At 49.0% G+C, this 27,775-nt stretch overlaps 1 protein-coding gene and 2 long non-coding RNA genes across 4 annotated transcripts in view; 2 read left to right on the forward strand and 1 right to left on the reverse strand.

The window, feature by feature from the left end:
* TRERF1 (transcriptional regulating factor 1) overlaps positions 1-22,272 on the reverse strand; it is a 100,498-nt gene extending 78,226 nt beyond the window's left edge. For both annotated transcript variants that reach the window (XM_062622696.1, XM_062622695.1), the window contains exon 1: positions 22,154-22,272. The gene's annotated coding sequence lies outside the window, so the exon portion shown is untranslated. The remainder of the gene's footprint in view (positions 1-22,153) is intronic.
* Positions 21,550-23,848, forward strand: LOC134165679 (uncharacterized). The gene is made up of 3 exons (XR_009965610.1): positions 21,550-21,646; positions 21,804-22,532; positions 23,083-23,848. It is a non-coding gene; the product is annotated as an uncharacterized LOC134165679 (long non-coding RNA).
* A 2,160-nt stretch (positions 23,849-26,008) lies between these two features.
* On the forward strand, positions 26,009-27,038 carry LOC134165687 (uncharacterized). Its single transcript, XR_009965615.1, has 2 exons — positions 26,009-26,402; positions 26,507-27,038. It is a non-coding gene; the product is annotated as an uncharacterized LOC134165687 (long non-coding RNA).
* Positions 27,039-27,775: the final 737 nt, after the last annotated feature.

A 27,775-nucleotide genomic window follows, 5' to 3' on the forward strand; every position in this document is an offset into this window, starting at 1 on the left:
CCTGAGAGGCTGCGTTTTGCTGCTTTGGAGTCAAACACTGCGACTAAGCCTGCTAACAGGAAGCTCCTTAGTTCGCCATCTCTCCTGGCATTCCCAGGAAACAATCTGTCTGGAAAAGATTAATTTCTTTAATAAGCAAAGCAAACCTCCAGTTATCTGAGATGAATGCCCAGCCAGTCCCCCCCCCAGTCTGAAGAACTGGGTTGGCTTTTCCAGCCAAGGAGGAAGTGAGGCCAGACTGAGAGCCACTGGGCTGATGCCGACCTGCGGAAACCCCACGAGCTCAGGGAGATTATGCTGCACGGTGCTGAGAGCTCCAGCAACAAGGGCGAAGTCTGGTAAAAAGGGGTTTCAGATACTGAAGCTGCACCAGCCTGAAGAACTTATTTCCAGCTGCTTGTTCACTTCAACTGCTCAGATAAAGGAGGGACCCGTCTTAGCTGCTGTCTTTCTGAATCTGCTTCCCCAGGCAAATCTCAGTTAACTCACTGCATCCCCGAGTAAAGCTGACTTTTGTTGCTCTGCTCTGTGCTATGTGATTTACAACGTCCACAGCTGTATACAGATGTGAAATGCATATTAGAATTTGTTGGGTTTTGAACGAGTGGCACACAATAAACATAAGTAATGTAAACATCTGGCTTTACATTACCAAATCACCAATACTTCAAGCAAGGGGCTTGCCTCAGTTGGCACTCTTTAAAGCGCACACCCACATCCCAAAGAAAAACCACACAATGCAAGAAAACACAAACTCTTCTCCCTACACTTGTATTTACTTGCTGAGAGAAGTTAATATTTTCCTTAACTGGAGCCTTTTTATAGCTGGGAGAACAACGCATAAAGAACAGGCTAAAGTCACATGCTCGTACATCTACGAGTTAAAATACTTCTGAAGGGAGTTCAGCCAACAGAGCTATGTCTAACACACACAGACACAGAGTCACACAGGCAGGGCTGTCCACAAAATGCTACCAACAAAGATGTTGGTATAAACAGCCAAGGAAAGACACAGGAATGTTTATTCCACAGGTGGATCGTCTCAATCAGACCCAAAGCTTTGATGGCATTACAGTTAACAGTATAAATTCTGCATGATCACAGCCTTGGTTATTCTTTACCTGGCAGTGTGCATCTACTGCTTTCAGTGCTCTCCGTCTTGATTTTGAAATCCACGCACACCGGTTAAACCCTCAACATTTACTCCTGCCTTCAAATCACAGAGACATCCAAACCCCATCTCCAGCACCTCTTCCCAGAGGTTTGCTTTCTAGGTTTTTCCATACAAAAGAGGCCGGAATTTGTTCCAGCTGATGTGCACGTCACCGATGACTCCATTTTCAAACTAAAAGCCAGGAAATTAGTCATGGTAGAGCAGCATCTCTAGAGGACAGTTTGGGTGGCCACCAGCAAGATGCGTGTGGAAGGATGTGTGAGAAAGGAAGACTGGTATCTACCACTTCCTCCTTCCTGCCAGAGAGATCAGAGGAAGCCATGGAGTCCTTCACTTAAATCCCAGGGGCAGGAGAGGGCAGGGATAGGACGGGCAGGAGGACAGTCCTTTCCAGTCACCAGCAGCTACATGCTACCTATTCAGCTCAGGAACATCATCAGAACATCCTAAAACAGCACCTCCTCCCTATGACAAACCCACAAAAAAAGGCCCTTTTCCCTCCCTCTCCCCTTCTCCAGGAGGGCATCCCCCTGTCCCCAGTCACCATAATAGGAAAAACCCACCAGGTGGAATAGGGTATTTCTCCAGGAGCTGCTCCATGCCCCAACCCCAGCACACAGACTGCTCAGTGAAGGTAAGCATGGGGCTGGACTCATCCTGCAGGCAGCCAGCAAAAGGCAGTGCTCCTACAATCCCAGACTGGTTTGGGCTGGGAGGGACCTGAAGCTCATCCAGTTTCAGCCTCCTGGCATGGGCAGGGACACCTTCCATATCTCTCATAACACTTCAATCAGCCACCTCCAATGGATGTATTTCACCAGCTGCGAAACACAAGGTCTTACTTTGTCTTCCCAAAGATACTTTAGAAGCCGAAGCCATCAGCAGCTACCCCCTGCACCAATCTGAGTAGCTTCATTTTGGGTATGATCCAGAGCCATTTAGCTCTCATCCACCCCATCTCCCCCGTCACATAAAGCACGTGTCAGCTCAGTGCACCTCAAGGACAACACCAAAAACAGTCAAGGCTCTACAAAGTGGTGCTTTTATACCACTCCCTGCAAAAGGTTAATGTGCAGGCAAGGAGAAAAGGGCCAAGCTTTCCTCCAGAGCCCATTTTGCTTGTCCTAGAACCCTAACAGACCCATGCAGTGTCCAACATGACCATGCCTTGCAGGCTCTAGGCACTGGAGACACAATCCCCCACGACACATCCCACCAGCGAGAGCAGAGATGCTACCAACATGAGCATGCAAGGAGAAGGAAGAGTGACAGCAACCCAGCACCCAGCCCTGCCTGGTGAGAGATGAGGAGCTGAGCAAAGGAAGGGCTCTCATCAAGAGAGGGCTCATTCCCAGCACACCCTCAGAGCACAGCATCATAAAACAGTTTGGGTTCGAAGGACCTTCAAAGCTCATCTAAGTCCAATGGGCAGGGACATCTTCATCTAGAGCAGCAGCACACCACACACCATGCACGGGGCCCAGCAGCCCTACCCTACTGGAAGTGCTGAATAAAACCCCACTCTTCCCCACGCTTCCATTAAAACCCCACTCTTCCCCACACTTCCATTAAAACCCCACTTTTCCCCACACTTCCATTAAAACCCCACTTTTCCCCACACTTCCATTAAAACCCCACTCTTCCCCACACTTCCATTAAAACCCCACTCTTCCCCACACTTCCATTAAAACCCCACTTTTCCCCACACTTCCATTAAAACCCCACTTTTCCCCACACTTCCATTAAAACCCCACTTTTCCCCACACTTCCATTAAAACCCCACTTTTCCCCACACTTCCATTAAAACCCCACTCTTCCCCACACTTCCATTAAAACCCCACTCTTCCCCACGCTTCCATTAAAACCCCTCTTCCCCACACTTCCATTAAAACCCCACTCTTCCCCACACTTCCATTAAAACCCCACTCTTCCCCACACTTCCATTAAAACCCCACTCTTCCCCACACTTCCATTAAAACCCCACTCTTCCCCACACTTCCATTAAAACCCCACTCTTCCCCACACTTCCATTAAAACCCCACTTTTCCCCACACTTCCATTAAAACCCCACTCTTCCCCACACTTCCATTAAAACCCCACTCTTCCCCACACTTCCATTAAAACCCCACTTTTCCCCACACTTCCATTAAAACCCCACTTTTCCCCACACTTCCATTAAAACCCCACTTTTCCCCACGCTTCCATTAAAACCCCACTTTTCCCCACACTTCCATTAAAACCCCACTCTTCCCCACGCTTCCATTAAAACCCCACTCTTCCCCACACTTCCATTAAAACCCCACTCTTCCCCACACTTCCATTAAAACCCCACTTTTCCCCACACTTCCATTAAAACCCCACTTTTCCCCACACTTCCATTAAAACCCCACTCTTCCCCACGCTTCCATTAAAACCCCACTCTTCCCCACGCTTCCATTAAAACCCCATTCTTCCCCACGCTTCCATTAAAACCCCACTTTTCCCCACACTTCCATTAAAACCCCACTTTTCCCCACACTTCCATTAAAACCCCACTCTTCCCCACACTTCCATTAAAACCCCACTCTTCCCCACACTTCCATTAAAACCCCACTTTTCCCCACACTTCCACATCACGCACACAGGATGATAAAAGGAACAGAAAGACTGCCTGGGAAACTGGGGGGAACCTGTGCAGAAAGACCAGTAACACAGGCACCACTGAGAGGAAGGGGGAGATGGAAGCCAGTGGACTGACCCCAGGGCTTTAAAAGCTCAGCAGGCAGCTGCTCTGCCAAGAGACACAGTCAGGGAGTAACTCCCACAACAGCTCTGAACGCTACAGGAGAGCCAGAGGAGAGGAGACCATCACTTCCCAGGCATCACCCTTCCCAAATGATCCCGGGCAACCTCCACATCACTGCAGCACCCTCATCCTTACCTTCACTCACCCAACTCTTGCCACACATCCCATTAGCCTCCCCTCCCTACCTGGTGGTATACTTCACATGGGTGTGAGCACAGCACCAAGCTGTGATGGAACCAACGTGCTCCTTCCCCAGCCAGAGCCAGCCCAGGAAGAGGAAGGAGAAACCCTGGGAGGCGGTACCCTGGGCAGAAAAGCTGAGCTGGGAACCCAACCACGGCTGTCAGCAATCACAATCTGGGCAAACCAAATCAACCCAGCTGCAACCCCACTGCTGATGGGCTCATTAACATCACCTGCTGGTTGACAGCTAACCCGCTGTTGAGACGTTTCTGCTCAGAGCTGTGTAAGAACTAAAGCCTCTCCTTTCCACACTGAGAAGCACCTTACAGAACAGACATTAGCTGTCTGGCTTGAAAAATATGTTGGGGCTTTTTCAAGCCTTAATGGTGTCCCTTTAGCATCTCCCCTTTCCAAGCATTAACATGAATTTTCCACAGAGTTTTTAACCACACAGTAATTACACAGGCTGGATCCCTCTCTCTGAACTTCAGATGTTAACTAACAGGGAAAGGGCCACGTTAACAGCCTTGATTTTTTTTAAGCTTGCTGAAATTGCTACTCGATTCCAACTTCACACATCCAGGAAAGAGGAAAATGCACGCCACCAACAATGGCAACAAGTAAGCTAGGAGCAGGCTGAGGATTAGTAGGAGAAGGAGAACCTGAGGGATGAATAACGCAGGAATGATGGATTAGGTTAGTGGCATGTATGCATGGATATGACTGTGTGACAGGGTGCATATTTATACCACACACAAATGTTTGGCGAGCTGGAGTCTCTCTTTTGCCTTCTGTCATGTTCAGTTATGTAGCTTGCTCCCACAGCTCTCATTAAGAACTATGTTCTCCGGCAGCCTGTGCTGTCTCGAGGCGATGGAAAAGCCTGCTTTTGGCCCAAGTAAGAGCTGTCCTGGTTTCAGCTGGGATAGAGTTAATTCTCTCCCTAGTCACCGGTGCAGCGCTGTGCTTTGGCTTTAGTCTGGGAGCAAGGCTGATAAAGCCAATGTTTTTAGTTGTTGCTCAGTACTGCTTGCTCTGATCGAGGACTTTTCAGCCTCATGCTCTGCCAGTGAGGAGGGGCACGGGAAGCTGGGAGGAAGCAGAGACAGGGCACCTGAGCCAAACTAACCAAAGGGGTATTCCATACCACAGCACATCATGCCCACGATAGAAACTGGGGGGAGCCACCCGGGAGGTGCTGCTCGGGTCAGGCTGGGTATCGGTCGGCGGGTGGTGAGCAGTAGTATTGGGCATCAAAATCGGGCTTTACTTCTTTCCCCTTTCAGTTTTATGTTCTCTCCCCTCGTTATTTCCCTTATCACTATTATCAGCAGTAGTATTATAGTGTACTTTAGTTACTGGGCCGCTCTTATCTCAACCCGTGAGGTTTACATTCTTTCCATTCTCCTCCCCATCCTGCCCCGGGGTGGGGGGGAGGCTGCTGCGTGGTGCTGGGTTTAAACCACAACAGAGTTCACCATCTTTTTCCTGGGCATTTCCTCTAGGAACAATTCTCATCATCCCAGGATAAAAGATCGCACGACACAAACCACGCGCTGCCTTTTGTATGTGAAACTCGACCGTTTCCAGATCAATCTTCTTCGACCTACTCAAAACAAGTCAGGAGGATTGCTGGGGGCAGGCGAAGCTCACACTTCAGATACACGGCTTCCGATGTTTGAGAGGTCTAACACAGGTACTATCCCATAAACTCAGCACCACATTTATGAGGCAGGGGGACGCATTTATCTCTTTGGATAGGACACGTGGAGCAGATGACCATCGCATCACTGGTGAGAACTTCTATGTCATAAAATAACCCAATGCTACCCGAATTCACAAGTTCCTCTAACGAGGTAGCATGTGCCAAGCCAGGCAATCCTGAAGAATTACATTAGAAGCCTACAGACCTCTCAGGGATAATGAATTTGCTCAGAACTGCATGGGCACGAAGATGTACATGCAGGAAAAGAAAGTCCGACTTCTTACATCCACCTATTTTCACTCGAGCATAAACCTGTAAGATTATCAGCTACAATAAAGCTCTAAAATGGATGCATAAATGGTGTTTGAGGGCAGCATCAGGCACTCCAGAAACATACGTAAGCCGAATTCTAGTGTGCTATATAAAGGCAAGTTTCAACCAGAGAGCTTTCCTGTGATTTGTGGTACTTTAAAAGCACCCTTGTAACAATTTTAATAGTTTAAAATCTTGAAGCTGAGTCCCAGAGAGATGCAGCCAGTGCTAAACTGCCGCTTTAATGGGAATTTTGCACCCTCTCTCCATGCTCTACTTTATAAATAAACCTCTAGACTCTGCATTGATTTTTTTACCATGATAGATTGAGCCTCTCTGGCAGAGAGGGCCAAAGAACAGCACATGAAAAATTACAGGTTCCCAGTCTGTGAAAGGGACAACAATAACAAAGCCCCCAAGGGAAACCAACTGCAATATAATGCATATATGCCTGCGTTCATTGCCTTTCAGATCTGCACTCTGTGTGGGTGTGTGCATATAGCAAGAGTTCTTCATTATATTTACTGTCAGCAAGAATTAAAAGAGTATCTCATACAGTTATATCACACACTGTACATCTTCTTCAGTTCCAAAGCATAAAGTCTGACTTGAGTGCCACTTGCTCTGAAGCGCTATAGGACACCCCATCAAAATCATCTCCACAGGTTTTCTACTAGTTCGAGGTCTAGGTTCTGGAGATGCCAGAGTAAAAGCATTCAAGATGGTATATACAGCAAGAGCTAGCTTAAGTTCATCCAGTTAGCTGGTCTTCCAGGGTCCTGTGCCAGACAGCTCATCAGGATGCTGCCCTGCTGGCCCAGATTCTGTAACCGGCTCTGCTCTTGAGAACATCACCAAGCGCACTCACGGCTGAGCTGTGAGATGCCTGCTCCTGCAACCCAGCTCAGAAAGATACTACAGAAACACACAGGGGCACAATAAGAACTTACTACCCATGTGCAGGGGTGCGAGGGTAACAGACTCATAACCCACCCACGTGAAGCAGACACTGTTAAGTTTGCTGAAACAGAGGCACCTCCTTTGCTCGCGTGATACATGGTCTAGTGTGAAGCAATCCTGCCCATGGCAGGGGGCCGGAACTAGACGAATTTAAGCTCCTTTCCAACCGAAACCATTCCATTTACCACCATTTTTCAAGCAGAAAAGCTGATACCACAGGTCACTTTCTTACACAGGGAAGAACACGAAGGACAACCAAAAAAAGAATGGAAACCCAACAGGATGCGGGCAGCAAGACCTGAACTGAATAAGCGCAATCACAGATATTGAGCAGTCTTTTGTCTTTATCCCACTTGGTTCATCTCCACTATGTGGGTTTTTTCTGAAGCTGGATCTGTTCACTATGTAGATAACTAGATTAAAAAGGTTTCTTGAACACATGACTGTGCAATATCATTTGAATTCTTTGCAGGATCTTGCAAACTCCAGCGTGCTTAATTTTAGAAACAAGGACAACAAAAAAAAGCTCCAAACCCCAACAACAACGTCTGCCATTTCCATATGTGCTCTATATTGCACCAGTTCTTCACCAGAAATTAAACACAGCAAAAAAAAAGCAGCAATATCCTCTCCCCCCGCCCCCCCCCCCCCCAAAAAAAGGCTGTCAGGGCCATTATGTCTTCCCTGACACTCCGAAATCTCAGCTACTTCTGAATTGTCAGTCTCCTAGTTACATCTGCCTGTAAGCTCCCCCAGTGATACACAGAAGGAATGGCAATTCAGGGAGCTACCTGTGGGGATGTGAAGATGCTGTGACTGCAGTGCCAGGGATACTGGGGGATTTCGGCTGTGCAACGCCCCAGAATGGGTTTCAGTGGACGCAGCTGCATCGTTTCAAGTCTCCCCACATCTTCCTCTCGGTGGTTGCTCTTCAGAGGATGGAATGAGACGCAAGAGCAACAATTATCGCAGCGGTAACCAGTGGGGACCTAATACGATGCTGATGCGATGCAACAGCAACCACTGATACCACTAGAACAGCTCAGGATGCTCAACAGGGAAAGGTGGGCTCAAAGAGCAGGAGACTACCAAATCGGAGATTGCCAGTCTTACCTCCAACCACACCTCACCACCAAGCAGAGGTGCAACACACGTCCAACACAGTTCCTGTGGGCTGGTGCGCACATCGCAAGGGATGTTGCTTTTCCCTTGATTCAGCCAAACCAGAGATACAGACCCAAAGCCAGGCTCTCAACTCCTTCTTGAAGGTCACACCTCTGCCGGTGAGCTGTGGAGCTGAAGGACCAGCATTGCTTCCAACTGTGCCGTTGCTCTGTGAGGAACACGACCTTCAGAGGCCAAGGGTTTCAACCTGGCCTCTTTGCTGGTGCTAAACGCACAACTCCTTATTCCCATCAAGCTTCTGATTTCTAAATATCGCTCACAGGCACCTGCTACTGACAATTACCAGAGAACGTACGTAAGAGAAAAGGGTAACATATGGCTGTACAAGTAACTAGTGCTGCTCCTCACAGGCTCTGAAAGGGACAAGGAATCTCACTGGTTTCCCAATGGGCCACTTCCACGGTGTGTGCTCAGACACACACACACGGGGTAACAGCAGCACGTGGCCTCCCGGGGCATCCCTCAGCACTGCTCCCTCCATCCCCTCCTCCTTCACTGCTAACAGAAGAGCTGAGCCAGAGGAGACATCAAAAGCAAATAATAAAGCATGTGAATGGACATCCATAGATTTCACATGCCGAGAGCCCAATCCAAAGCTGTTCCTGCAAGCCTTCCCACCGAAGGCACCCAGAGGCCTCCTCGCTTTCCTCCCAGGACACAGTGCAGCTGACAAGACACAGGGCAAGAAGGGAAATCTCCCCGTGCCCATTGTGGTGATGGGTGGGTTTGTTTCATAGCGTCGCAGAATCATTTAGTTTGGAAAAGACCTAGAAGATCATCGAGTCCAACCATTAACCCAACACTGCTAAGTCCACTACCACTGGCAGGCTCAGGCCACTGCTGGTTTATACACTCGGTGCGCCCCTAGGATTATGGCAATCAGTCAGCTCTAAACCGCATCCAAAGAGAAGATGTATAAGCAACATCCTGCAAGCTTCAGCCAGGAAAAGAAATCACCCTGTCAGCTCACGGCCAGCCGCAAGCAAAGAGAAGTTCTGAGGGTCCCTGAACTGCAGATCACACCCAAAGAAACCTTCCCTGTACTACAGAGAAACAGGGATCAGTCCCTCCCACACCACCTCGGACCTCCCAAAACAATAAAGATAAATAAACCCATTCTGCATAGGGGACATTGTGCCTGGAGATTTAGCAAGAGGCGTGTCAGCAGGATTGTCATCCTTCTGCTTTGTCTCTGCACGCTTGGTACCACCACCGTCACAGCACCGCTCAAACGCATCAATTCATCATCGCATTTTCCCCTTCTCTCTTGCTAATGTAGTTATTTTTCCTCTGGGAAGCGACTTACTTTAAGAATTGCTTTATGATTAAAAAAAAAAGGCAGCAACCAACTGCTCAAAATGTCAACTTGAATTTGATTTCTGGCTCCCTCCTCCTCAGCCTCCTCACAGGAAACCCCCGTGCCTCCATCTCACGCGTTGCCTAGTGTCAAGCCCAGGAGGACAGCCGCCAAACCTTGGTGTTTCTGGTAGAGATGGGGCACTCTGTTCCCTGCCACAGAGCTCAGCTTTGCACGTGAGACACGCAGGCACAAGCTAAGAGCTTCAGTTCAAGACCCTACTCCACGGCACGAGGGCAGGAGGGTTTAACCTGCAGGGCTGAGAGGACATACCCATGCGACGAGGGGCTGCAGCAAACCCCACAGCTGGTCACCTTTCGGATCATCAAGTCCAACCGTTAACCCGACTGTTTGCAAAGGGCAACGCGCCATTCTTTCCTTGCTTGCTCCCCACACCGGTGGTCCGGGGAACACCACGGCGTCAGGGGTCACTCCATCCAGTCGCATGCAAAGCCATGAAATCCCGTTACGATCCCATTGCTTTCAGAAGGCTGTAGAGCAGCCCTTATTGCTCTTCATCATACAAATTGAGAACGCTTGTGATGAAGTCCTTAACGTGCCACCGTCAGCAAAGGCAGACTCGCAGCGTAGAGCTAATACTCAGTTAATAACCCATCGGGGAGGAGAGCAACCTCTGAATTTAGCACGGCTGACGTCAGCGGTGATGTCATTTCCACACCAGGGCTAGTGAGAAGAAAAATACAATCGAAAATAGCTATTTTTTGCTCTCTCAGAACCAAGATCCAGCGACATGTAAACCGCTCGGCCTCCGCTGCAAACAAACAGCGAGAGAGAACCCAAAGCCGCACCGACGCTCTCAGCCTTCGCTCCTGCTCCTCGCAGGAGGCGAAGCCCACGACAGGCAGCGAGCAAAGCACTTGTACAGGCAGGCACGCAGGCGCAGCCTGCTGCACGCTCCCCGACGAGGTGCTTGGGGCTCGTCCTGCTTTGGAGGAGCTCACTTTAAAGAAACCGTATGAAATAAATACATCCCTAAGAAGCAAAAGGCTTTTTGGTGCGATCGTGGCAGAAATCGGTAATTCCCCACGGAGAGGTTAAACACATCAAGCAAAACAGGCGCAGATCGGGGGGGGAAAGATGCCTGCTTAAATGAACAACAAAATACTCAGCCAAACAGAGAAGAAACCGCTGAAAGCAAAGCCTGAAAGCACAAGAATTCAACGTGGTGAATTCGGGTAACTCAGACCAGGCTGTGGAGTCATCCTACCACTTTTAAACAACGTTCACTTCTTTTCGTAAACAAACCCCCCTTTTCCTCCCCCAAAACAGTAACTCCTTAATGCAAAGTCTGCCGTAAGTGCTACACACACCTAGCGTGCTGGTAAATAAGTTTAGAACTTGAGAACATTCATGAGAAAACTCAACCTGGAGGGTAATTTTCCTGAGGTTTCTGCTTGGCAAACGAGAACAGCGTTTTCAACAGACGAATATGCTTCCCTGTAATTGTCAGCCTGTTAAGCATCATGTAAATGGGTGTTTCACCCAAATGCAGCTTGAAACCTACCTACTGGAAACAAAGAAAGGAAGGTATCAAACCAACCAGCGCAGGGCAGGGCAGAGCAGCACCAACAACATGTAAGCACAGGTTTCTAAACCATAAAAAAAACAAACCCCAAAGTTGTTGCGTAATTTATTCCCTTTCCTCCCAGTTTCACAGATGAAGATAGCAGCGCCAGGAGATAACCGAAAGACGTCGTTTGCCTTTAGCTCGGTAGTTTACAAGCCTTCAGGGTTTTGGGGTTGGTCGTTTTATCACTGGGAAAATTCCGTGGAAACACCACTTCCCTGCGTTCCCAGCGTACGCAGTTCGCTTGACGGAGACGCATGCCCACCGAGCAGCACCAAGGTTTACAGTAAGCGGTGACTAATCTCCACAGCGTGCACTGTATGTGGATCACTGAGTCAGCCTGAAAGTTGGTTCATTCACTCCAACACCGCTTCTTCCATTCTCCTCTCTCTCTGAGCTGCAGGCACATCTGAGCTCTGCCTTCCCTTCATTCAAGAAGAGCTTCTTCTTGCCTTGATAGGGACAAACACCGACTGCTATGGTGCAGGACTGGCCTAAAAAACACAGGCTTGCCCAGACAACAGCAAAAAACAACCCCCAAAAATACCAAATAGAAGGACAAAAGGAAAGCCCCACATACAAAGGCCTACATTTAGTGTTCAGCAACGAACTGCCACGTGTGCAAGGAGGAAGCCTCACGGGAAGGGACTCTCTAGGGTCTGCGCTACTGGAACACATCCCAGCTTCACCATTTTACAAGGGCATGTAGTGGTGAGACAAGGGGGAATGGCTTTAACCTGCCAGAGGGGAGACTGAGATGAGCTCTTAGGCAGAAGCTCTTCCCTGGGAGGGTGCTGAGGCGCTGGCACAGGGTGCCCAGAGAAGCTGTGGCTGCCCCATCCCTGGCAGTGCTCAAGGCCAGGTTGGACACAGGGGCTTGGAGCAAGCTGCTCTAGTGGAAGGGGTCCCTGCCCGTGGCAGGGGTTGGAGCTGGCTGAGCTTTAAGATCCCTTCCCAGACCAGGGAAACCTTCCCAAGGAGCCTTCCCAAACCCAAACCAGGCTGGGATTCCACAGTTTGGCAATCTGATTGCACAAAGCCCATAAGAAATGCTCGATTTAAGTGATCTGGTTTACTGACAACAACAGCAGCAGCAGAAACAACACAGGCACATACTATCGATGGCTGGAATGGCCACCAATGACTTTGCATTTGCTGAAACCTAAAGTAAAATGCTCCACTCTTTTGTTCTCTTTTTTTCATTTCTTTTAATTTACATAATTTGCAGCACAGATTTTCCAGAAATAACCTGAAAGTAAAAGTTCTACCTGAAGAAAAGAAGAACGAACAACCCAAAACCTGTTTGTAATAAGGACAACATGGGGCTTAAACGTAAGGATTTTCTCTGCATAATTGAAGCCTATCATCCACTTTGTAATTACAATTCTTCAACCAGAAGACTACAGAGTAGAGTAATTGCAGCAAAGAGCTGCCTTCATACACAGATCCAAGCAGTCACAAGTTGGTCATCCAACCAACTCCAGTACAGATGAGCAAAAATGGACTGATTTGGCCAACACTGAGCACACCTCATCCATCAACCGGCTTTATGCAGTCTGTGCGCTATAGCCACCACGTGTGTGCTGCAGCGGCGTTATTAGCTTTGGACCCTCGCCTGCTGGCTGAGAGCGGGTCTTTAAAACCAGATGAGCCCATGTTGTTTTAATGAACCCCTACTTGTCAGTAACGATCAAGCAGTTAGCCCAGGGATCCTACTGACAGACTTCCAGCGTGGAAGTATCGCTCCTTTCATAAATGAGTGGAATTCTGTGGTGTTAGTCTAGCGTTTATTTACGTGCATTCAACAACCAGACTAAAACTGCTTTTGGAAGTTGGGAATCACTTGAAATAAAAGCCTGCTAGGACTCAATTTTATCATCCCCGCTCGTGTTGAGCAGAACCTTACCATGCAGGCAGTCAGGTTTGGCTTAACCCATGCTCTTTTCATTAACAAAAGAGCGCTTATCCCAACATCTCTTTGCTGCGCACCTCCCTTTTCAGGCGTATTAGTTCTTTAAATCTAAAGCTGGTTTTAACTTCAAAGACTAAACTGCAAGCAAAATGAAGGATAAAATTCACCCTCTGCAATGCATCTTTGGTTTCCAAGCATATAAATGGTGGAGCCTTTTTTTGTTTTACCTGCAAGGCATATTCTCTTATTCATGCTTTTTCATTATAATAGCAGCAACTTTAGAAAAGCATTAAAGTTCATTACGAACCAGCTCTTTCAAAATTTCATAGTCCCAAAGAAACCAAAGGACAACCCCACTTTTCCTCACTTCAGAGAAAATTTGCCTCTCATTTTCTACCTTTATCAAATGCATGCAGGCAGCGGCAATACTTCTTCAGCATGAAGCAGGCAGCTCAGATACCAATTTACTGAACTCTGACAGCATAAACCAAGTTTATCTGATGGGAAAAATGCAGAGAATTACTGTTCATCACCATGACTGAGAAGCCTCTTCCAGTCTTGGAAACGCAGAGCATCAATGGCAAAAGAGGGAGAAGCTGCCTGCCGGTGCTTCTGCGAACACATTGGCTTAGAGGAATTATTGCCACCTTCAGCGAAGGAATGTCCCTCACATACTCAGAAATAGGGGTTTAACAGAGTTATGAATAGGAATTTCACTCTTCTGGACATAAACTGTTTGCTGATTGAGAAAACTCCTCCATTTCCCCCTTTCTACACCTGATGTTTTGCCACGCAGGACTACTGAACACATGGGGATGGCGCGCAGGGCATTCCTGCAGATGATGACTGAAAGGCAACTAGTGATTCACTGCTTGGGTTCAGAGACACCCTCTGACAAACCGGATACCTGGTTCCTATGGCCTGTCTTGTCTTAGCGTATCTGGAGGGTGAAAGTCCTCCCAGACAGGGGCAAGAATGCCATTCCTGACACTCCAATGCCTACAGAGAAGACTGCATCCTGCCCTGCCTGGCATGCTACTGCTCGCAGCAATCGTGTTGCCAAAGAAAGCTGGAACTTCAAACAGCTTTACCAGATCCTTTCATATACAGCATCCTGGTTCAGCATCTCACCACTAAAGCACATCAGTCTGTGAGATGGTTTTCTGCCTGATTCTTGCCAGGAACTCATTAGAATATCACTGCAAGTACTTGTTTATTATCATAAATAATGCTGTGATGCTGAATTCACGTTTTTACACTGATCAATAAAAATGAAGTCAACACGCTACACACCCAGCCCACACATGGAGAAAACTCATTTAACAAGAAGATCAAAGTTGTCTACCTTCCACTGCTGTAAAATCACAACCAGCCTTTTGGCTTTCGCCAGTTATCTTTGAAGAATGATTGGAAATGAACAAAACATAATTCTGGAAGCACATACTGAAATTGCAGATACAAAACAGAGATAGGAGGTAACATGCAAATAACCACGTGGGAGACCTTCTCTTGAATTCGAACTGCATGGCAGGCCAAAGAGACAGCTGGAGCATCAACGCTCTGCAAAGCTGCGCCATTCAACATAGCTCAACATTCACCAGCGCTCTTGTTTTCTCAAAACACGAGGGCTCCTTTGCAGTACTCAACATAAGCTTTTGAAAAGTAGCAAAAACAACCCAAAAAGCCAGCTAGCAAAGTTAGCATCTGAACTGCTCCCACCCGTGTCCCCCCCCCAGTATATTACAGGCACAAGAAGCAACCAAACTGCTGTGCTCAACACTGAGCTACGTGGGACATCAACTTCTAGTTCAGGTGACGACAGCCTCCTGAGCTCTGGTAGTCACCACAGAGCCCATGGTTATTGACAGTGCCACTGCGACCTAGGAGCCATCGCAAAGGGGATGCTTTCAGCCTCCAGAGAGAGCAACATGCGGCCCTCTCCCAGCTGACAGCACTGTGTAGCCAACTCAAACCCTACCACCTCTCTGCAAGGCCAGTTTTGATGCTCAGCACAAAACAGAGAAGAGGCAGGCCAGAAAGAAGCAACTGGAAGATATTTATGGAACTCTAAGTTAATATGTTAATATCCGAAATATCGCAAGGCTTTGGCAGCCTACATTTTGGGGAAAAGGAAGCTCAGTTCAGCTATGTAGGGTCTTCTAAGTATTCATACTTGTGGCAGGTAGGGTCTTCCAAGTATTCATACTTGTGGCAGATTTAAAGACTGCTCAGCATCCATTTTTTATTTAACACACTGCTTGCTCTTGTTGCTAACAACACAAATCCGAGCACCACAAAAAGAGCAAATAACTAGCAAATTTGCTTATGAAATACCAGTGACACGATTTACTAGCCAGTTGGTTGGGGTTTTCCTGGTACAAACAGGATCTTGCACCAGGACATCTTCTCCACCAGCACCAAGAGACACAGCAGGGTAGCAGCAGAGAGGAGGCACCCGGCGTACAAGTCCAGTGGGCAGCACTGATAGCAGCCAGCAGCTACCAAGTTGCCAAAGAAGCCCCATTTATCTGCTCCGTCTTCAAGCACTGCCACGCTGTCCAAAGGAGTAAATCTTTAGCATTAATAGCTTCTTATCTTATGCCTCCACACTTTGACAGATCTATTATGCAGGCTTTCCTCACCTGCAGGATTTTAAAACTATATTAAAATTACACGGGATCTGTTTGAGGAAAAAACTATTACAAAGCACGAATAACATCACAACACATCTTCCTGCTCACCCATAAATTGCATTCCGTTCTGCACGTAAAGCAGAGGCTACTTCAACTTACACAAAGCTCTAAGAGCATCCATTTCACCAGGACCCATGTCAGATCACACTCTTGCAGGGGTGTCTGTACGCATTTGTGCCCTAAGATAGCAGGGTTTACCCTACTGACCCATCCAAGAGTACATGCCAGGTTTACGGTGTGTATTCTGCTAAGAAAAATGAAAGAATTTACTGCTTAGGTGAAGAGTAAAATTAAACATCAAATTCGACATCCAGCCTTACTAATAGAGCTGGAATGGGCATAACCCTCCGAATGTAAATAGAGGTCCTCCTAGGAAAAGGCATTTCAAGTCCTGATTTGGCATGTGAAACATGGCAATAGTGGGAAAACCACTTTTCTCCTAGGATGACTGGAACTCAGAGGGGACTCCTACCCACCCAGAAGTGGTGCAAAACCTTTCAGTCCCCTAATCCGTACTGTTTTACCAGCAGAATTTGGGGTTTAAAGGGGAGAATGCATTTAAGGTTATTTCTAAACACACCGGCATTAGGTTCTTTTTTCTTTAATATTTAAAAAGTAGAACACAGACTTCCTTCCTATCCTCCCCCACACATACACTAAAAATATATAAATATATAAATAAAGGAAATGAAACTTCCCCATCAATGAAAATGGGGGGGGGGGGGTGAAGAACAAAGACAAAAATTACAGAGAACTTCAGCCATTAGCCCATTTTAAACTTAACAGCCTCTTGTTTCACGGGGTTGGGTCCTTTCTTCCCCATATGCTGCAGTTACTTAGGATTTGATACTCACTTGAAATGAAAGCACCCGAAATGGACTCTGTCCTTTAAGAGCCTCGCTCTAGCCAGGGTGAACAAAAACCTCTCACTGTCAGGGACCTCATAAAAAAGGGGCTGCCGATAACGCAACATTCCTCTTATACCTCTTTTGCTGGGACAATCCTTCCCCAGCCCGTGTGTCTGCAGGCTCTACACTCCAGGGTTAGCTGGAGGTTTTAGCACCCGACCCTGAGCTTTCCCTCGTTAATAAACATGAGATTTTTAACAAATGGCAAAAGAAAACAACCCCGAAACCAACCCCAGGTATCAAAAACATCATCTGCAGCAATCTCGCTTTGCTCTCGTTGTAATGAAGCCTGAACATGAAGAGGCAAAAAAAAGACAAAGCAAAACAAAACCTTGCAGCACTGCACTTCAAGGACATATCACAATGCAGGCTCTATCACAAATCTTACCATGAGCAGTTGATGAGGGGAGGGAGGGGAAAGGCAACAACCGTTTCCTTGCTGAACTCAAAAAGACCAGAGCAAATCTGCGATAAGGCGCAGGATGGCTGTTTAGAAAGGCTGAATGAGTGGGGTAGGGAAACTCGGCCCTTGCAGCCCCGCGCCTGCAAAGTGAGCCCTTGGCAGCTGAAGATCATCAATTTGTGTGAAATTCTAACAGAGTTTGGACTGGGAATCGGAGAGAGATGAGCCAAAAAGAAATTTAAACAGAAAAAAAATCAAGAACCGGCCACCTTTTGAGTCTGTACCATCAGAGCAGCATTTTGGGTCTTTCCAGAGCAAATCATCAGTCAACTCTGAAAACTTAGGTGGGCTGTTTGTGTGAAACACGTTACTCTTTGTTATACAGTAAGCTGAAACCACAAGACTCATTTCACTCCGAACCTCAAAATATACCCAGCACTACACAACTCCTCCAAACCCCTGCAACATCCCCGCTCTTAATATGAAGAGTTTAAACTCCTTTTACAATCCCTATTACAGGGTAACACAAAGCATGTGCTGGGTTCCCCAAACCATTATCCTCTCCAGAAGAGAGTCACATCAATGATGCATTTGCCCTGGAGTTTCTGCAGCAGCAGGTTGTAACCTGAGCACAATAACCAGGTTTTCCCCACACAAATCAATGTCTTTTTAGTTTCTGCCGCTGTTTCGAGCAGGGCCACATGAGCCCGCGCCACCACGGAGCAACACGGCCAAGGCGGAGAGAGAGAAAATGAACTGCTGCCACAAATACTCTTCCTTCTGCCCACAGAAACCAATATCCAACAGGAACCAACGCCAATGCAACCCGACAACACACCGCGTTCCCTACATCGTCCTCCCGGCCGCGCCGGACCACGCGCTACCCGGAGACACGATGGCAGCAGCGAGGAGGGGATGGCGCACAGTCCTGTTCTCAGCATCTCCGAGTCTGAGGAGATTCACCCCGCACCCCCAACTCCACAAGATCACTTGGCACGCAGATGCTCAGAAGCAAGTACAATGGATTTTCTTAAATCTGTTTGGTTTCAAGCTGAAAGTCAAAGAGCAAACCCACGCTGATAAAATTGTTGCTACCTCCCTTTGAGCCACGCTCAGCCCTACTCTTTGAAGGAAGAGCCGCTTTTCTTAAAATATATTTGAATGTGCTATTTTTGTTTTTATCTTAGAAGGCCCCATTTCCCCTCCCAGCCCCGCAACTGATTACAATAATAGGTTTCTCAGAGCCAGACAAGTTGAGAAGAGGTTTTAGAACTCCAAATGCTGCCTCCTTTTTTTATTTGAGTTCCAAGGGCAGCCTCCTCACACCCCACCCTACAAATACTTAACACTTGCAGAAGTGTAAGCACAGTAACTCTGTGAGTAGAGTAAATCTGCTCTTCTAAGCAGTGCCGTGAAGCCAGGCCACGTAAATAGCCCAGTGCACGGCAGAATTCACACCTGCACTCAAGGATGCTTCTGCTACAGCTTACAGGTGGAAGAGAGGCAGAAAGATCCCTTAATTTTAGGGAGACAGGAAAACATACAGTTCTGATGGTAATTTTTCACTGGAAGCTATGCAGCCCCCCACAAAAAAAAAACCACAAGGGGAGAAAAAAGCCTGTTTCCATATCAACAGTTATTTTATCTCTATTAACTGTTGCTTGCTTTTTTCTAAATAAATGTATTTCTACGCTTATTTTCACAAATGAAACTGCCTTATCTTGCAAATTACGATGACACAGCATAATAATGTGAGAACAACCTCCCAGAATCTCACGATGCCATCACGGATTGCAGAGCCCTCCTGCTTCAGTTTACTACTGTCCCATTGCAGTACTGGAAGAGAAGAGCCTTCCTGAGCACTGTGCTGAGTAAGCGTTCAAGTGCCACATTCCTCATTTGGTTAGAGCAAACAAAACCAGATTAGAATACAATGAAAACACTCAGAGCAAAACATTAGCTTACTGCTTTAGGAAACCTACCGGCTATGACAGGACTGCTCTTCTTATGCTTTCGTCACACTCGCTGCCAAAGCCCAAGCTAAAAGCTCAACTTACGATGGCAAGCCTCACCGTACCACTGGGAGAATTCAAATGGCCGGCACAAAAGAAGTAATCAAGTTTGGAGTTTAAAATCTGGGAATTCCTTTTACCTACCTAGAGCAGTTGAGCGCTACCCAAAAGCGAAACAAACCCGACGCAAGGACTCATTTGTGGCTTAAGCGCAGAGTGGAGTGTTCTCAGAGACAGGGCATAAGTGGTAATGTGAACGCTGAGAAATGTTAAGTGGATAAGACATGGAGACCTTTTTGGTCTGTCCAATACAACGTGAGTCAATGGCAGAGGTTACTCACACTGTGGTTTATTTATGCTCCTGCTGGGCCAAGCAGGGGTGATGCAAACACTGGAGGCAGGATGCCTACCCAGCTACCTCCTGGCCTCTTTCCTCTCTCCCACGGCGGGATGCCAGCAGCAGGACATGCACTGATAGCAGCATGATTAAGCTCTGGCCTTAGTTCACCAAGAGGCCGGTTCTGTACTCCTCACTCAGGCCAGCTTCCACAGTGAAGTGCAGGAACTAGAGCGTTCTTGGCTCTTCAGGAACCGCTGGTTTGACTGCCATGCCGGCAGTGCTGCTCCGATCCATTCTGGAGCCTCCCAGCTTTAGAAACACAAGGCACTTGTAAGTGGTGGCAGAACAGATCCTGAAAGTGTTGATTTGTGCCAGAACTTTTGAGGAGGGTATAATTAAGCCTTATTTTTTTCCAAACTGTATCAGAGTATCAGTTACAGAAGACAAATGCAGACAACACATTTTCTTTCTATGAAAAATCACTTATCTAAATTTCAAACAAATACATTTAATCACAGAATCCCAGACTGATTTGGGTTGGAAGGGGCCTTAAAGCTCATCCAGTTCCAACCCCCTGCCACAGGCAGGGACACCTTCCTCTAGACCAGGCTGCTCCAAGCCCCTGTGTCCAGCCTGGCCTTGAACACTGCCAGGGATGGGGCAGCCACAGCTTCTCTGGGCACCCTGTGCCAGCGCCTCAGCACCCTCACAGGGAAGAGCTTCTGCCTTAGATCTAACCTGAGCTCGCCCTGTTTCACTTTGAACCCATCACCCCTTGTCCTGTCGCTGCAGTCCCTGGTGAAGGGTCCCTCTCCAGCATCCTTGTAGGCCCGCTTCAGGCGGAAGTGCTGCAGCCCCTGATTGTCTTCCTGGCCTCCTCTGGACTTGCTCCAACAGCTCCACATGGTCCTGATGTTGGGGACACCAAAACTGCATGCAGTTTCTTATGTCCTTAAAACATTTATTTGTTTTAAGCACAACAGCATAGCTTAACTTCCACGATGCGCATGCGTGGACACAGCATCGGAGAAGCAGCACCTTTGTTGTTAAACACGTGCCTTGGACAAGCCTTAGGGAAAAAGGCAACATACCAACCAGGGCACACCACGGCCTGTCACTTCAACAAAGCGCAGTGGGCTATTTCTAGGTAGATGCGTTAAGGAAACGGCTCCATTCTGATCCCAGTTAACATCCAAACAAGAAAGGGTTTGCACATACACCAACACTGGAAGGTCGGGTCACACCATCCTACACTGTGCAGGTCCGGGGAGCTTGCGGGTCCGGGCAGCAGGGCAGCCCGGGCTCAAGCTCGCTGGGCGAGCTCTCCCCTCTTCCTCCCATACTTACAGTTAAACTATAGCTGTCAAAGAGACACAACTTCTCCCCCAGCGATTACCTGCCCAAAACATTCAGCACGGTGTGAAGCACTTTGTGTCGTTTTCCATCAATAGCTTAGTTACGGGTCATCGTGTCTATTTTGCCGCTATCGTATCAGGCTGCAAACACCTATAAGCCTCAGCAGGAGCTACCTGAAGCACGACCAGGGCTGATGCACTAGGACAGCCAGCACAGGTCAGATTCCCCCGGAGCCCGCCAAGTTCCCATCTCGGACAGCCAAGCCTGTCTAGTTGTGGGGCAGCCGCGAAAACCACTCTGTAAAGTCAGCAGAAGGATGAGTAGGCATTATCCATTTATTAACTGGTGAACTGCCAGTTAATCTGACATGCAAATCACCTCTTTGGTATTTAAACACCTGGCCAAGAGTTGCTGCTGTTCGTTCCCCCCTTACTCCCCCCGTTTCGACGGGCCACAAAGCAAAGCCCTCCCGCACCCACCAGCACCCACCGGGCGCAGACACCCGCGTTCATCCAGACCAAGTTCTCCCGCGGCCGCATGGAAGGGAGCCGGGGGCCGCCTCATCCCCAACACCGACGCCGAGCGCAGCGGTCGCGCCCGCCTCTGCTCCTCGCCGCCGGGGCCGGGCCGAGGGGACCACGGCTGGGACACAACTTCCGCGCCCAGCCGCCCTTCCCCGCCTCCCCTGCGCTCAATCGGCCGGGAGCGGGAGCAGCGCCGCGGCGGGGCGCGCCGGGACCCGCACCCTGCATCCTCCCGCCCGGGCCGCGCAGGTACCGGGCACCCCGCGGCGGCGGCGGCGGAGGAGGAGGAGGCGGCAGCAGCAGGGCCTCGCCTCCCGGGCGCTGCGGACCGAAAGTGAGCCGCAAACTGCAAACTTTCTATTTTACCCCTTTTCTCTCTTTTTTTTTTTAATCCCCTCCCTCCCAGCGCAGCCCCGGCTCCTGCAAAACCGAAACTTGCGAAGCGTTCGCCCTACCTGGCGTGGAAGCCTTGCAACAAGTGCAGGCGCGGGGCGTGTGTCGGCGAGCAGGGCGCAATCGCGATATGAATTTATGACAGAGCTGCCCGGGCTCGGTCCTTACTGCACTTACAGTGCGGCGCTCATCCTGTAAACAAATATCGCTCCGCCAGGAAACATACTCCCCCCCGGCCCGGCCCGGCGCGGCGCGGCCCCGCTGCCCGCTCCCACCCCGGGGCGGCGGCACATGGAGCGGAGCGGAGCGGGCGCCGCCGCACCCCGCACGGCGCAGGGGGAGGCTCCGGGCAGAGGCACTTACCTCGGCGCGGCCTCCCCGCGCCGCCGCGCTGCCTTTGCGGGTCCGCGGTGCGGGGAAGGGAAAGAAAAAGAAGGGTAAAAAAAAAAACCAAACCAACCCCCGGTGTCAGCAAATCGCTGTCAAATTATTCCCTCGCAGGGGAGAGGGAAGGGGGGAAGCAGAAGCAGAAGGGGGAGGAGGCTGCGGGAGGCGGCGGGATCCCTCCGCCGCGATGGGTCTGGTAGCGAAGCAGGAAGTAAGGTGTCGGCGGCGCGGCGGCCGGGCTGAGGGCTGAGGGGCACCCGCCACCCCGTGGGCCCGCCGCCGGCCCTGCGCCTGCCGCCGCTTCCCTCCCGCTCCGCCGGCGGCTCCTCCTCTCAGCGCGGGGAGCGCAGCGCAGGTGCCGGGGCCGCCGGCGGAGACCTGTCAGCGGCGGCCGGAGCCGCGAGTCGGAGGGAGGCGGGCGAGGGGCGGCCGGGGGCTCCCGCATGCCGCGGGGCGCTGGGGATGGGGGGGGGGGGATCCCGCCGCGGAGGGGATGGGGGCGAGAAGGAGGAGGACGGGGAGGGCTCCCCGCTGCTGCCGAGGGGTCTCCCTCAGCGCCGGGGCGCCGGAGCCGGACAGTGGGCGCTGCGGTGGAGGCGCGGTCTCAACGGGAAGGGCTCTGCCCGGTGCGGGAAGGGCTCGGCTCGGTGCGGGAAAGGGCTCGGCCCGGTGCGGGAAAGGGCTCGGCTCGGTGCGGGAAAGAACTCGGCTCGGTGAGGCAATGGCTCGGCCCAGTGAGGGGTACGAGCTTCCTCGCTGCCCGCGGCCTCGGCTCCTGCGCCTCGCGTGAATGTGGAAGTTGATTCTGTAATAGAGCGAGCCCTGTAGGAACTTGCTGCTGTGGTCACGGAGCTTTGCCGCTGGTTGTCTTAAATCACCCTTTTCTTTCGTCTTTGATTCTACAGAAACGGCACGGTGACACTCCTCATCGGTCCTGCCTCCCTGGAGCTCAGCATTCGCATTAGATTGCACCAAAATGTTCCCTTGCGGGGAAGGATTTTGCATCTTGGGAGCAGCTATGTGATGCATACAGCTTACGCAGTGCTCTGTTCAAGCTCACGGGCAATGACAAGTTAGCATAAGAAGCCGTGTCTGGGAAGAGAGAAACCGAAACGGGTGGTTACGGGGCCTGCTTCTGCCTTCAGAGAGGGGAGAAAAAAGCCAACAGCACTCTCAAGAACAGAAATAGGGCTTTGGTTTTAGCGTTTCTGATTCAGCCTTGCATTATAATGGTTACCAGCAGCTTCGTTTTCTTTTTATGGTCATCCTGGTTTCCTGGCTGCATGGCACTTCCACCGGGCCACTGCTCTTAATAATTTAACCTTTTATGAGATTGCTTTGATTTGCAGTGTAGATCAGAGCAAGAGTGAACAAGTATGATGTCACCCACCGGCTACTAAACTCCTTTGTGCTACAGCAGAGGTCTCAGTTGCTTAAAATATCAAGAGAAAGAAAGGGTTTTGGTGGTGTTTTTTTCTTTTCCCAGCCAGCTAGCCATTTTCTCATCTTAGTTTTACTTAAGTGAAAAATACCATTCAGATACTGTAACCGTGCTGAGCTGTGCAAAGGCTATGCTGAGTCTGGGATTCGGTGGTTGGCTTGTTTGCTTGCTGGAGTCCTAAGTCATAGAAACGAGGTTGAAAATAGAATTAAAACCACAACTCAACATGTGCCTTGCCTCTGTTTGTTTTTTTGTGTCTAGTCTGGAACCCAGAATAGCCCAGATTGCCTCTGATTTCCAAAATTACCTTTGAAAATAAGCAGTGGGGTTTAACGCAGCCCTTCTAGGTCTGTCTCAGCTTCTGGACTTGCCCAGCTTATCAGTACAAACCATTCTATATGGAATTGGCCAGGTGTGACGTGGTTTACCCGAAATGCTCAGGTTTGGTCTGTAACTCTCAAAACAGAAGCAAATGTCCCATTAAAATTCAAACAAAGAGTCATTCTCAAGCAGCCTTTTCACATACTACAAGCTGGACCCATCTTCCTCTGCTGTAACAAGTTTAGCTACGCAAAACTCTTCTGAATGAAGTCAAGTAGTTCGTTTAGCTTTGGTCAACACCTCAAGAGAACCGGGGGGCTGGCTACAGCCGCACTGCATTCTTTGTGTGTACCCTGCGATTCATCAGCTGGTCTCCATCAAAAGCACAAAGCCTTAATTTATGTTCTCGGTTTTCCTGAGCCTCCTTCTAATCTTCAAGGCTTTGAGTATCAAGCTGCCTGGTTTTGAGTCACAAACCGTATCACTATTTACAGTTTCAAACCTCAGAGTAATTCTATGGGCTTGTCGCGGTGCCTTTTAACAACGCTGTGGCACCGATTAAGTGATGAGCAACGGGAGCCCTGAAGCCACGGTGAGGTCCTGCCTGGCTCAGTCGCCCGCTTGCTGTCAGAAGAGGGAGACCTTGCTCTCTCCTCCCTGCCCCGCCGAGCTGGTGCAGCTCACCAAGGCAGGAGGCTCTTCCCTCTCCCTGTTTGGGTTTGTTTCCTGCCATTTTGGTGAGGTCCAAGGGAGCTGCTGCAGCAGCAAGCTGCCAGGGTGGCTTAGCTGAAAACCTCCTGAAGCCTCCCGCCGCTTACAAAGAGCAGCAAAGCAACAAATGTCTTCTGGTATGTGCTATTGCTCTGTCCAGGTCTTGTTAGAGACTAATGAATTGAGAGCTGTTGGAGCAAGTCCAGAAGCAGCCACGAGGATGCTCAGAGGCTGGAGCACCTCCCATGTGGAGACAGGCTGAGAACATTGGGGCTGTTCAGCCTGGAGAAGAGAAGCTGCGTGGAGACCTCAGAGCAGCTTCCAGTGTCTGAAGGGGGCTGCAAGGATGCTGGGGAGGGACTCTTCATCAGGGACTGCAGCCATAGGACAAGGGGTGATGGGTTCAGACTGAAACAGGGCAAGTTCAGGTTGGAGATAAGGCAGAAGCTCTTCCCTGTGAGGGTGCTGAGGCGCTGGCACAGGGTGCCCAGAGAAGCTGTGGCTGCCCCATCCCTGGCAGTGTTCAAGGCCAGGTTGGACACAGGGGCTTGGAGCAAGCTGCTCTAGTGGAAGGTGTCCCTGCCCATGGCATGGGGTTGGAACTGGATTAGCTTTAAGGTCCCTTCCAACCCAAAACGTTCCATGATTCTATGAATTCTATGTTTTTCTAAGTTGGGCTGGTTTAGAAATGAAAGAATTGCAGAAGTGACAGAGGTCTTGGATCATCCTGCTGGTTCATTCCTTTCTGACCCAGGACTGCTGTGTCATTATCTCCCCAAACACCATAGCTTTTACCAGGAGGCTTTGCCTTGAATGTGTGGCCTTTCCAGGAAAGCTAATGCTTAAGAAAATTTGGTGTGAGTGTGGTAGAAGGCAGCATACCTTTGTTCAGCAGCTGGAGTCATAGAATCATAGAATGGTTTGGGTTGGAAAGGACCTTAAGGTCATCCAGTTCCAACCCCCCTGCCATGGGCAGCGGCACCTCCCACTAAACCATGCCACCCAAGGCTTTGTCCAACCTGGCCTTGAACGCTGCCAGGGATGGAGCATTCACAGCCTCCCTGGGCAACCCATTCCAGTGCCTCACCACCCTAACAGGAAAGAACTTCTTCCTTAGATCCAATCTCAACTTTCCCTGTTTCAGTTTGAACCCGTTACCCCTTGTCCTGTCACTACAGTCCCTAATGAGGCATCCCTCTCCAGCATCCTTATCAGCCCTCTTCAGATACTGGAAGCTGCTCTGAGGTCTCCACGCAGCCTTCTCTTTTCCAGGCTGAACAGCCCCAACTTTCTCAGTCGTTAGAAGAGAACCCCATTAGGACTCTAATGAATCACTTTTATCAAGTATCTTAAAGTCACAACAGCCAAACGGATGTCCATCCAATTCCTCAGTTATGAATGCCTGTTTCCAGGTTGAACTTTGAATTGTGGCTGCTATCTTACAAAATAATAACCAGACCTTAATTATCCAAGTTGGTGGGATAGGCTTAGTTTCGGTTTAATGTGGAGATTTTGAGCCAGATAGTGTACTGGTACAGGAATTAGAAGCAAGTTTGGTCTCAGAATCTGGCATCCTCCATAATGTGGAATGGAGTGTTTATAAGTGAGGTTGAAACCTGCTTAGTTCAAGTTTATTTACCTGAAAATAAAGAAAAGTCATTATGGAGATCTCAAGAACTGGCAAATACACCCTCTGCCACCCCTTGTTCTGGTGTATTCACTGGTCACCTCCTTGCTTCTTCATTTCCATCTGTGAGTATTCCAGCATGACACTGCTGGCTCTTTCCCTAATAAATTACTTGGTATCATTTGAATCCCTTGCATTTAGTCAGTCATTTACTTTTGTCTCTTTGCAGGGATGCTCGGAAACAAAGCGAAGCCTGTGAAGTGCTTTGGAATGTTTTGGTCCAGAAGTTACAGATGGGACAGTTGGAAACAGTGATGACTCCGAGACTGCCTCTCAATGACACTGCTACTGTTTTGCAACCATGTGCAAGCCCTAGAGAGGAAAGTGAGCGGGAGACACTGGGAGCTTTAAAGGGGACATTTTTGCTTCATTTGCTTTGTGTCAGCTCCCTTCCTCTTGGATGAGGCACTTACACTCTCATGCTGTCAGGAGCAATCTGTGGGCATCTGCATGTGCATGTGAGAGATACAGTGACACGGACCATCCTGCGGGATCACATCCTAGTGAGCAGCGCTCCAGTTTGTGCGGCTTTCCACATGATGGAGAAGAAGAAATGCTTTATAGAATGCATTGACGTGTATTTATAAACGTACAATGCATGTAGTATATACATCTATAAATTATATTCCATACGTTTGTTAATGGTGACTGCATAAACATAGAACACTCGTGTATCTTTATCAAACATGAGTGAAAATCTCGTCTTTTAATTTTTTGACTCATTTCCAGGTTTTAAGCTGATGCTGTGGTTTGAGCTGTTCTGACCTTTGAAACCACTCACTCTGCTACAGCTTTTTGCATGAGCAGATCAGACAGGGCCTTACACTCAGGGGCCAGCAACACTGTCCCCATATTGCAGATGGGTAAACTGGGGAACAGAGATAGTCCGACATCATCCAGGAAAGCAGCCACAGATGAAACCAAGTCTCCTAAGTCTGCACTGTGTTATGTCTTAAAGACAGACCCGTATCTTTCCATAAGGCTTATGCCCCACTGGAAACGACTGTAGCTTTGACTGACATGCAGGAAGTTTTGTCCTCCTGGTTTCTATGCACTCCCGGTGGTAGTAGCTCAAAACACACCTTATTGTAAATGTCCTGCTGCTCTGCCACTGGAAAGAAATACCCAGCCCTGTTTGCAGATGAAGATTCAATTTAATTACAGTTTTCAATTGAAACTGCCTTTACAGAGACATCGCCAACTTGAGATGCAGTGAAAGGCAGGAAGAGATTTCAGGTAGTGCCTCCTCTGATTTGTGTTGAATGCCCCCCACCAGTCCTTGTGAATTGTTTTTGCTTGGCTTTAAAAATGTTATGTGGTAAAATTGACATACGCAAAGAGAGCCTTTAGGATGGGGGTTGCACAGAGCTGGCCTAATTTCTAAGGTGTCAGCTGAATGAGAGCAATTGGGAAGGAAAAATGAAGCTGATTGTATGCA

The sequence above is a fragment of the Pezoporus occidentalis genome, unplaced genomic scaffold, assembly GCF_034315485.1.
Source record: "Pezoporus occidentalis ecotype Australia unplaced genomic scaffold, CSIRO_AGI_Poc_V1 ctg245, whole genome shotgun sequence".
In the NCBI taxonomy this organism is placed as follows: Eukaryota; Metazoa; Chordata; class Aves; order Psittaciformes; family Psittacidae; genus Pezoporus; species Pezoporus occidentalis.